We start from the raw sequence: 12,425 nt of genomic DNA on the forward strand, positions 1-12,425 counted from the left end.
TCGGCATCGGCAAAGCATTCCTCATGTCAGAACATCGCTGTGCATCTAATCCACGGTGCGGAGGGAGTCGGACGAGGTCAGCGGGGCGCTTCGACGAGAGGCTACTGGTTTCTGGCCCCGCACTTCGTGCACCTTCTATCCCGACCGTTTGTCCGTGCCCTCGTCAAACTCGGGAGCTCGAGCGCTCGTCCTCGGGACGACGTCTCAGCGTGAACCCCGTGTCCGTCTTCAACGTCCGCACGAATTTCAGCGGTGACTTCGCGGGTCGAAGGGAGAGCGCGGAGCACGACGGAGAGTAAGGGGGGACCTACGTTTTTTTCTCTGACATCACGGTAAAGGGCATTAGCTGGATGTGGAATGAGACAGGTCATTTTAAGACCTAAATTGGTTAGAAAGAGGACCGATCCACAGATAGCGAATACTTATACCGTCCAGTTGGATAGCATTAAATTTAATTGAATTGTAAAAAGTAAAATTTAATGTAATTTGTTATATTAAATTTTCCTTGATTTTTCATCACCCTTTAAAACCGTCCGACTGGATGGCAGGTGGCTAACTTATTATATTAAATTTTTCTCATTCATGATCGAAATTTTAGAAGGGAAAGAAACAATCGAAATGCAAGGACGTAGAGTTGAACTTGCGAACGATCTCGCTGGGACGCTCGTGCAGGTCTCGATTCCACGTAAGGTGGCGATCGTATCCATGGAATGATATTGCGCGAGTCGATGCGGGCAAAGTCCGCGGAAACGCTACTCCGAAGGTCTCCCGACGAGATATCGGCATGCGAGATCGCGCGCGAGTCCTTTTTACAGTCGCGTTCACCGAACACGACAACGAGATCGCTCAGTCTGGTGACAGGGGTGCGTCCGGCCGCGTTCCGGCGTATGTGCGACGTATGTGAGGAATACGACGGCATGGACGTAGGAAGCGGGCAGAGGGAGAGGAGACACACGTTCGAGAGGCAGAAAGGGGAGAAGACGGACACGGAGTAGCGGTGGACAAACGGACCACCCCGCCTGCGAGCGATCATGTCCCGATCACGTAAACTAGCCGCCCCCTCATCCATCATGCCTTCGTCATGCGCTATCACGTGTTCACCGGTCCCCGCCGGGCTTCTCTCGTCTACTAGTTCGTTTTTTTTTTCTGCCGCGTCTTCTCTCTCGCGACGTCGCAAATTGGTGCCGGAGAACGCGCGGAACTGGTTGCGCCAACCAGTCACTATTCTCAGACACACAACTTGTGGAATGAAGCATATATTTATCACCTGCTCCCGGGCGCCTAGGCGGCAGATTATGCGCAAAATTATTTCTGATCCCAAGATTTCTGTTCCTCCAGCGCCGAGAAGAGGCACGAATGCTTCGTTGGCTATTTTAAATACGCTTGAAAATACGTATACGTAATTTATATAAATCATTTCTAGAGGAAGAAAAACCACGGGGAATCGCCGTTATTTTAGTGGACATTGATAACCGCTTTTCGCGTATTCGTTATTTCGCAATCGGACTTTGCAAATTAAGGCCGCGAACGCCGATGTTTGATTAGAAATTGTAATGATACGGTTAACGCGCCTTATTCAGGTTGTACGATTCATAATTCTATGTTGTATGTTTGAAGCGGCTTTCATGCCGCGGATAGCAGCGGTCCGGCGTCCACCGCTGGACAGTGGATCGCTAATTGCTGATTGATCGTTTCTGAATAACGCAATTAACCGAGCGAGAAGCCTGCACGATTGCACGAGAATATCAGGCGGATTGCGAAAAGGGTGCTTTAAGCCGACGGACTCCGAGACAGGAGGCTTCCGCAATAGCCGGCAATAATCAATTCCTGCATAATCCTCATACGCGTATCTCCATAGTTTCGTCACTTTCACACTTGCTCAGGCTATCCGTAAATCTATCGTCGAGATTGTGTTACGAATTATCGACACCCGTAGAAAAAAAATAACCGACGAACCTTTGAAGTCGATGAAGCGACATCGGGAGAGGACTTGTAGAGTTGCGTGCACATTTATACATGCAAGAAAGTATGTTTAAAACTGTTTAGATTAAATGCACATTACATGATATCTATGAAAATTCAAGAGAATATTGGAATATTCGGAAATGAATCGGGACTCTCTCTCTCTCTCTCTCCCGATAAAGCGCTCTCAGTCGGGGGCGTGAGAGGGTGAGAAACGAAGGGCAGAAAATGAATAAAAGAGGTTCTGACGGCACGTGCGAGGGCTACCGACCGCAAAAGAGGCGGCTTATATTATTACAGCGTGGGCAGGTGGGCGAGACCGTCTATTGGTGGCGCTAACGAGGGATCGGTAATTATTACCCACGACTTAACTCCTAGCTGCTCGTGCAAAGACCTTTTATTGTGGCGACTCACCCTTCTTCGTCCGAATCGATCTGGCACGCGGGGGGTTTCGTAACACACCACGACTATCAATTTAATAACCATTATGACAACCGACCACAAATTGTACTACTTGATTGTTGTAATTTCATACGCTCGAGAGTCGAATTTAAGAAGAGATTATATTCGAAAGAATTAAATGAATGCGACTTTCTGAATGTGAATTGGAATTTTTGCAATGAATCATTTTACGTCTGCTTCATATTTTTCTGCCACGTCCCTTTCAGTTTTACTTTTATATTTATCCGGAAGAGCACATTGTACAGTCGATACGTTTCACTTTGTACGTTGTTTATATCGCTTGCACACAATTAATAGTATATTATACGACTCCGAGATTTGATGGAGTTGTTGACCCTTGTTAGTGTACCTGCGTGCCGCAACGATTATACACTTTCAGCGCATTAGTGTGAAAGCACATTTATCTGTCCGGTCAAGGTAGACGATCCATCATCGTGTCAACGGACTATTATAATATACGAAACATTTTGTATGTTCTCGTATCTCGAATTCCCTTAAATTCGGCTACAAACGACAGATAATATCCAAAACGTAAACAAATATGTGCGTATAAACTAAGAGAGTTCGCAAAAATTAAATTAATAAAATTAACTTGACAGTATTAATTTTTCGTAAGCTTGTTTGAAGAGAAAATACAAAATGCGACAGAACGACTTGGTATGCAACTGACAATAAGTAAAAATCTTGCGGCAATTGTTTTCAAGTATGACAGAGAAACGTCAATATAAAAATGTCAAATACATTCTCATGCGTGTGTGTGCGCGCGCGCGCGTATGTATAAATCTTGTAAATAAATAAATAAATATATACTATATATATCTAAAATATATTTTAGATAGTGACGAAAATTCAGATGTCAAAGAGAAATGAGCCGAAAGCGAACAAGGTCATTTTCACTCAAGAATTCTTTAGAACCTTATTGGGGTGGCAATCCTTTCTATATAACAAATCCTTTCCGATAAATTTAGTAGAGCGTTTCGTCTTATGGGACCATTTTAACCATAATTTTCGGAAGCTCCTTTCAAATGCGCACCGAAAGCGAGCTGAAAGAGAGCCGAAGCTAATATTACAATGCGGATACACCTTCTCAGTCTCGTTATTAGCCGAGACTTGGATATTTGGATCCAGATAATCCTCTTTCTTCCGTCCAGGTCTAATCCACCGTCTGACTAAAAAGTGGCAAATAATATTATGTATCTTGCGGCTGTTGTGTGTTCCTCAAAGCTTGCTATCTGATTTTGAAAACTTTCACCGCGAAAGATGATCCACGGCAACACAAAAGCCGCCTGATTCCCTCTGTCCAGAAGAAGGAAAATGTCGGTCCGCTAAAATTACCACGATGCCGCTACCTAGGGCTGAAGGCGCAACGCGGTGCGTGTCTACCGCAACTTATACTTGCGATGTCCAGAGAAAAGAACCTGGCAAACAAAGCTACACTTGAACAATTGTGTCGGTGTTTTTAAGTTCTGCCCGAGAGAATTTACATCGAGATAGAAAAGCGCTATTAGCTACTTGATCAAATGGTATCGGTTTCTTCTGGTTAAACTGGTCCCGTAAGACAAAACGCTCTACTAAATTTATCGGGAAGGATTTATTATATAGAAAGGATTGTCATCCCAATAAGGTCCTAAAAAATTCTTCTGACGAGAGAAAAGGACAGACACGCGCGGAATCAAAGTTAAAGCATAATCTCGTCGGAGTCTCCAAGTTGTTACAAATCTTGAAATCACTGGAGACACATATGTGACGGATGTCGGTGAACGTTGTCGCCGCGCGAGCATAATGCCGCTCTTTGACGCGATAAGAATCGCAAAGGGGGATCTCTGGCGAACGCGGATAAAAGAATACGCGGGACGAGAGTATGGGAAATCTTGAAATAAACGAAAGAGCGAAAGGGAGTGTGTGTGCCGGTATGCGCCGTGGCTGCCTATCACGCACTTTCACGTTTCCCGCTCTCTCGTGCTCGTTATTGAAATGAATGCCCGATACATACGCGGCGCGGTGGCGGGTTCCGAGACGTCGGTTGAGAAGCGAGATAAACGAGGGCGGACGCGGGGGAGACGCGAAGAAGGAGAGAAAACCAGCTTCGCGGATCGAGAACGAGCGCGAGAAAGAGAGAAAGAGAGAGAGAGAGAGAGGGGAGAGAGAGGGTGGCGGTCTCTGAAAGATGTCGGCCGCTTTGATGTTCGCCGACCGTCATCTTGCGCGTTACCTCACCGCGGCTGCGAGAGCGAACGAATGGCAATGCACCCTCTCGACCTGCGGACGCGTGTGGGAGCGCACATGTACATACGCAATCGGGACGCACACACGTGCGCACGTGTGCCATCGCCCGAGGATCGTACGCGGAGGGTGGAGTTGCATGCCGCGGCACCCCTAGCTCTATCGTACTCGACTGCTCGCATCGATACTCGTCACGATAACGCGGACCCCCCTTCAAACACCCCCTCTGGCCCGCGCCCTTCGACCTCCCGCCGGCGATACAGTTTGCAAACAGCGTAAAAATGCCACTCGATTATTCTCCCCCGCGATACGAATCGCTGTCGGCCGGAGGCGGCAAAGTCGATTGGCAATAGAAAAGGTGATGAAGCGGGACGAACGTTCTTAGCTGACGCTTAGTCCGTGAACGTCGGTAAGGCGAGGTAGAGCCTGCGCTCCGAGGACTAGCAATGAAGGTTCGTTTCAATTTTTCACGACGAGTTCAGACAAATGCAAGTAGGAAAATGAGAGAAACGTGGGAAAATAAGAAAAACGATATAACACAAGTTCATTGCACAGTAATGCGATAAACTAAGCGCCAAACTCTCCGCCACACGCGTAGGCGCAACCGACTGCAATGTCTCGCAACGTGGAGGATATTGAAATGAAACGCGTAATATTGTTTCCCTCGCAAGCGATGGCACCGTTAATTGCGCCGACCGGCGCGATTGAATCGGGCGAAGAAATCACTATGTCGCAAGAGATCCATCGGTCGCGATATCACGATGACCGGCTCGGATCGGCGCTCCAACATCAATACTCATTAATGTTTATCACATCGGCGATCGGATCGCGCAGTGGACAAAGATTTCACTGGGGCCGACCCACGAGCGGTAACCATAACGAATGACCCGCCGGTGAGCGTGCAGGTCTCTGCTTATGGATGCGTCCGGGCCGAAAACCCTCGGACTGGCGTCCACGAGCCGGCTATTGCCCCTGAAAGACCAGCGGACATGACAATGATCTGGCTCGAGGTGGCTCGTTGCACCCGGCAGCTCTCGCAGGGAAACTCTCAGCAGGTTACTTTAAATCTTTTCAGAAGCTCTGATCGTTAGCTCCACGCTCCGCGTCTCTTGAGAAAAGGAAAAAAACTAATTAGTCCTCCAAGTCTTCGGTGAATTGCAAGAGAGGAAAAGAGAACAACAGTAATTGGAGACTGCGTGGCGAATTGTCATTGTAAATCAATTTCGGATAAACGAACTTTTTCCTACGAAATTTCTCGCTTGTCCCGAGGTAAGGCGAGTAGTAAGATTAAGATAATCCGCTTAAAATATTTTTCAACATAAATATATAGCAGGTGATCGACTCTTCGGAAGTTTAAACGCGAGTATCAAAATAAACAGACACAGCTGCAGTTCTACCTAAGAGAGCCCGAGAGAAGTATATTTCCTTTTGTGAGAGATGAAGTGTCCGTCGATACACACTTGACAAATGCCCTTTTTGTCGAGCAACAGCGTAAGGTCCGAGTTTATAGTTACCGATTGTCGTCCGTTGTGCACGAAATAGAGAGAACCATGCGGTCGTCCCGCAGGACCCTCCGAGCGGTCCGGTTGAATGCTATTATAAGGATACTTTTTCAAAAATCTTGCCTACGATTCGTCATCATCGAGAAATTGCCCCCAATAAAGACGTCTCTATGAATTGATTCACCTGTAACACCCACGAAATTGTTTGGATATAATGTCGCGACGGACGGTGGCGATTTCATTGAATCCCTCTTTCGTTGAGTTTCGCCCGAAAATGTGAAAATCGCTTCGTCAGAATGAATCATCTCCGCGCTTTTGAGAAGGTCCCCCATGAATAAGCACGCGGTGTTACTTCTCGCGAGGACGATATTGTCCGACGGTCTAGTGATCTCCGCACAGAATCACGCGCTCTCGAGGCGACAATTTTTCCCGGTCCTTTCGCCGACGCTCCGCGATGAGCGAGTGGGCTATTTGTCGAACGAACACGTGAATATTTCAGTCGTGGTGGAAAGCAGCATCTTCAGAACGGTTGATCGTAGCAAGCTGCGATTTATTGCAGCACGATTATGGAATTTTAACTGTTTACGAGAGCGGAAATGTGGCATAACTAAAGTAGAAATTAATGGCATCAAGATATAATTTAATCTTCTCTGTCTTTTACAATGTGTCAATTGTTGGGGCTGCTATTTTGATATTATTTATTGCCGATGCGGGTGGGACAATATTCATAATTGTCAGTAATAATGTGAAATTCCTAAAATATTGCGGAAAATAACAAGGTTTATCCTTCTGGTCAAAGCAGCTTATGCACGCCGATGCTAACAATGTGCCGATTGTCCCCAAGCTTCGTACCGACGTAATCAGGGAATAGGGAGGGCTGCAACTAATTGTAATCGCGTAACGGAACCGCGCAGAATGGCGAGAGGCGTCACAAAGAATTGATTCTGCCAATTGTAATCTTGTAGGGAAATTCGGCGCGGTATCTCATCATCCGGATTGTGCCCCTCAAATACGAGATGTATGAAACGTATGTTCTGTCTCACCAAACAAACTGAATAAACCAGAATATATATTTGTTGTGCATTTTTAAGTTTATTTTTCATCCATTTATCTCTTTCCTCTCTCTTTCTCTCTTGTGCGCTTCATATCAATACGAGAGTTTCCATGGAGAAAATGTTGCCATCCATTTTCGCAAGAGCGAGAAGGGACTTTTAGAAATCAATCTAAATCTAAAGAACGCTTACATAAAGAGTCAAGATAATTGAATAATAGGAATCTTTTTCGAATACAGTGGCAAAAAGATGCATTTAGTGCTGAGACCAGAGGCTTGTTTCCTGCTGCTACACTGGTGAATTAATGCAATGAATTAGACAAGTATATTCTTACCTCATTCTAGCTTACTGCGCTAGTTCACCAGTGCAGGAACAAAAAAACCAACCTATTAATATTAGCCGCGCTGATCCCAAAATTTTGGCAGTCAGAAATTCTTCCATTTTGTACATCTCCGCATAGCATTGCCGGATGAGCGGAATCAAAGGCAGCGATGAGTTCGTACAAGTGGCCAACATCGTCCGTATCAAAAGGCATCGGCTTCCCTTTCACCAGCGCACAAAACGAGCGGCCGCGCCGCCACGCCGCCGTCGACGATGCGAGAGAGGCTGCCGGGCGGTCGTCGCGTAATCAATCAGTATCGTGGGAGCACCAAAGCCCGCGTTGATGCTCATCGCATGGCCCCGCAAGAAACTGTAAGCGCCTATCATCGTGCGCGATTTACGAATATTCGTTAATGCCGTCTCCAGAGTCGGCAAATCTCGCGCGATATTTCTTCCGCGAAAGGAAAGCCTCCCTGTTATGTCACCGACCACTCCTGCAGTGTTTCATCTTTCAATAGGGAGCTTGTGTCGTTACTTCTTACGCTTCTGCTCTACTGCGGAGATTTCACATTTCTCTCATATGTATTTTTATATTTATTGTAATTCTGCGTACACGATCACACTATGCAAATATTGAGAAGAGTTCAAGACGAGTAGGGATAACAGGCAGATTACGTTTCCGATATGAATGCAGAAAATTGAACCGGGCGAAGCAACGTGTTGCACACCGGAATCGTTTTCTCCACCTGATATCATCGTAGTTTTCAGAGGTTGCTACTGCCAGGTTTGCTCTCCTCTGGCGACCTAACGCAACGCAGTACGCCTACACTCTCACCGTACAACGTAACGCAATGCAAGCCGGTTACGCCACTGACGAGCTCATTGTGCAGCCGTGGTGAGTAAACGAGTCACGCTGCGTCACGCTTCGGCCCGCCGCCGCCGCCGCCGCCGTGCCGTCACCGTCACGCGGCGGCAGTAGCCCTTCTTCTCCTGTGCAAACACCCCCCCGTCACGTCATGCGTACACGGGGTGAATTGCGTTACGTCGCCTCCGGTTTGCATCGCGGGGCCCCGCACTTGCGCCGGCTAATAACGATCACCAGGGACGCGGTGAGCATAATGAGGTTGACAAGTCGTCGACGATGATGATGGACTGCGCCGCGATAAAGGCGAGGGGGTTGAAACAGTCCCGCCGTGGCCCTCGCCGCCAAGGAGATTCGACACGGCCAGCTGGAGGCAGCGCGCCGTGTTCCGCCTTCGTTCTCTTTCTCTGTATTTCCGGGGGATATAAGTCTTCCGATCATACATGGGCGTTCGCAACGGGGGGCAAAATTAGAACACATTGTCACCATTAAGCACTTATTCTACTTTATTCTGCGATTTACGTGCGCACGTAGATATCGCGACAAGAGCAGATTTTTTCCCCGTTTTCTTACGAATTCAACATTTTTTTAAAGACAGTTTGAGAGTAAGAACGAGTACACATTAGCGTTTAACAACCGCATTGTTTACTTCTACGTTGTTAAATTTAATTGGTTTTATTGAATTGCTCTTAATATCTGTCGATGCAGCGACACGAGGCTGTTTGACCAAAAGAAAAAGAAACGGGTAAAAAATTTTCAAGGGGTGGTTTTTGAGGCCTGTGTGTTTTTCGACTTTTTGGCGTTTTGTTTAAAAAATTTATTATCCAAGTTCTCTTTAACTGAATCAAAGCCTCACCTTACCCTGTGCCGCACGACTCAACGTTTACTTAACTGCTAAGATTTTCCGTAACATTGAGAAAGAAACTCGTACGCCTATGCTCGCGTTGCGTTATGATGAGCGTATAGAGTCGATCATCGTGCATATACATGTTTTATATAGATGACTTTCGTGTTTCACGTCGGATACACTGTGAACCCTCCTTGTCGAACTCAAGTGACCGAGCCGCGAGAAATCTCTTTATTATGCGAAAGCTGAATTTTTATTCATGAGGATTGGCTACGGTTGTACAGTTTTGGGGATGGAGACATTCCGGAGATTGATCTTCGAGCACTTCGCACTCTTCGCTTCTGCCGCAGCAAATCTAATTTAGAACACGCAAATCGACCTTAAAATTTTTGCAATAAAGATAAATTTATTTCAAAATCTTGATTGACGTTGCACCAAGATAAGCGGTAGGACATTTTCTGCAAATATCAAATGCGGACAATATGAATACTGATATTTACTGCATGTGGTGCATGGAGAGAGGAATACGTACGGCTCAGCAGATAACTGTTCGAGATGAGAACAGGTTCTCGGTGTCCCCAGCTTTTAACCGCTCGCTGATAAAGAAAGGATCTCTAGGTCCGAGTATGTGATGAAGCACTGATGCAACTGGGGAATACAGATAGTCGCCGATAAATAAAATCTCTAATTGTATTATATCATAATTAATATTTACGTAGTCAATTTTACAAATATAAAAATTCTTAAGATATTTTGAGAAGAAAATTGCGTTATTTTCATTCTACCCTAAATTATACCTAAATGTTTCTATTGTACAACGTTCGAGGTAAATTTATATCGACTGGAGAGCAAAATGTTTAAATGATGTAGCTGCACACAAGTTTCTACGCGGTATTGTGGAAAAGGTAAGAAGTATATGGACTGACCAAGTGTTAAGGGTATGCGAAACGTTATTTTATCTTGAAATTGATTACTCTGTAATCAGACGATATCAATATGTATTCGAGAGCACCGTTTAGACGTGACGTTGATACCATTATGTACCTCGGAAACACGCCTAATCGAACATGGACTTTCGATTTATTACGAAATGGCTTCTGTTTGTAATAACAGCACGCCGTCATGAATATCGAAGGAGCTGTGGAGACTCTAGCACATAATATGGCTGCAGATACTACATTTATGATAACACCCGTTTTCAAGGCTGCATACTCACACAATCTCACTTGTACAACCGGTTCCATCAGGTTCCTCCATAATCTGGTAAATTGGTGCACTTGGCTGTACACCATAATACTCTTATGGCGAGAATCAGCAGTCTCCTAATCTAAATCATTCAATTTTATGAGAATTAAGCAAATTGCATATTTAAGATTTAAATTGGCTAATTTATCAATTATATCTTATAGCGTCCCAATTAAATACTTTGTACCCGTTTATAGATAATAAACTAATCATACTAATTGCTGCAATTATCTAAACGTCTAAGCTTTAAGGAATATTTTACTGTATACGTAAGAAACGGATGCTTAAATAGTTTGGTAATAGCCGCTAATTATGTTGAAAATGTTTTCTGCGAAGGCAAAGTCCTCGAAAATTATTACCTCGAAGGATACAATTATACAATTTTATCGGTTCCCCGCGCTTCTCAGGTTGCTTAGGATGTAAAGGCATGCCGCGAAGAAAAGAATTTCACGCAGAATGCGCTCTTCCCGTCCAGCCCGTTATACACGACCCCTTCACGCTCATTTTCTCGCCATTGTGCTTGGTAATTACCGCATCGTTTTGCAGCGGTCGCAGCTGCGAAATCTCGCGCGCACTTATCTCGCGCGGATGCAAGAAAGCCGAGTGGTGGTTTATTGCAATTTTAACGCAGCATCCTCGGGAGTAAAAAAGAAAACAACAGTATCCGAAACATCAAGGTGGAGCATCATAATTTAAACTACTGAAATCTTAATTATTTCTTTTCTTATTAATTATTTGCCATCTAATATACTTTCAACGTTCAATTTGCAATATTTTTGTAACTAACATAAATAAAAACATTCGAATAAATTAAAATCGACCTGGAATTAAATGTGTAATCAAGTTCGATCGTCTGTGTTGCTAGAAATGATTAAAAGCTTTTTTACTCTTTCTTATTGATAATATTAAATCGTTACAAATTCATTAATAAAATTCTTTTTTATAGAAGTCAATTCGAATTTGGTCAAACAAAATTCCAATGATTTAACATATTTTATAAGAAAGTACGATGAACTCTCCTACATTATTCTAGGGCCTGACGTCTTGCTCAAGATGTTGAGTAAGGTACGGATGCACGGTCAATAACGCGTACGTATTCAGAACTTGATATCCGTGGCTAGCGTGACCTTCACCCTTGCTCGGTCGTTTCTCTCGTAATGGCCACCGTACGCTTTAAGCTAGTAATCCAGCCGGTCTGCGCGAGATGCTCTCGGAGACATAAGGGAGGTGTAAAGGACCGTTGGTACTAGGAATGAAACGCTGCGGTAAACGCGGCTTTGCGGTTCAGTTTATGTGCAAGATGGAAAACAGTGGCGACCGCAATCCGAGTTGAAGATCATGCGGCATTAAGGACAGAGTTGCGCGTTAAGTTATTAACTCCGGAGATGCCAATTTCTTTCTTGTTGCTCACGTATATCTTCTCCCTGGGATGGAAAATGCAGGCTTTAAGGCGCGATACTCCTGTCATATTTACCGCAACCGGTTCGTCTGCATCTGGACGAGCATGTGTTCCTTACATAAGTTTATGCATTGGCTTTTTATGTTAATGTGTGACACTTCACGTAACACCAAGTGACGTTAAGAAGACTGCCTAGATTAAGCTACCATGGCAATGTAATTACATGTGATTACCCATCCTGTCCGTTATTCGCGAGTAGGTGAAACAAATCTAGACTGGATTTGTAGGACGCAGTTGGAGCGAATGCGCTTTAGCGTCCTTAAGACTGGATCATCCCGTGGTACACAATGAAACATTGACACAGTTGCGCGTCCTGCACGGCACCTTGACGTGGGTTAAATTTAAATGCCTTTCACCGACTGTACTCGCGATCATGTAACAGTTCACGTAACACGTAATAACCGGGCCCGGAATAAATCGCCCGGTGAAGACGGTCGTAAAAATCATCTCGCTCTTTAGCGAGTAAACTCTAAAATTCCCTTCCGCCCGA

The sequence above is a fragment of the Vollenhovia emeryi genome, unplaced genomic scaffold (genome assembly GCF_000949405.1).
Source record: "Vollenhovia emeryi isolate VEMERY1.0 unplaced genomic scaffold, V.emery_V1.0 DF939198.1, whole genome shotgun sequence".
Taxonomy (NCBI): domain Eukaryota; kingdom Metazoa; phylum Arthropoda; class Insecta; order Hymenoptera; family Formicidae; genus Vollenhovia; species Vollenhovia emeryi.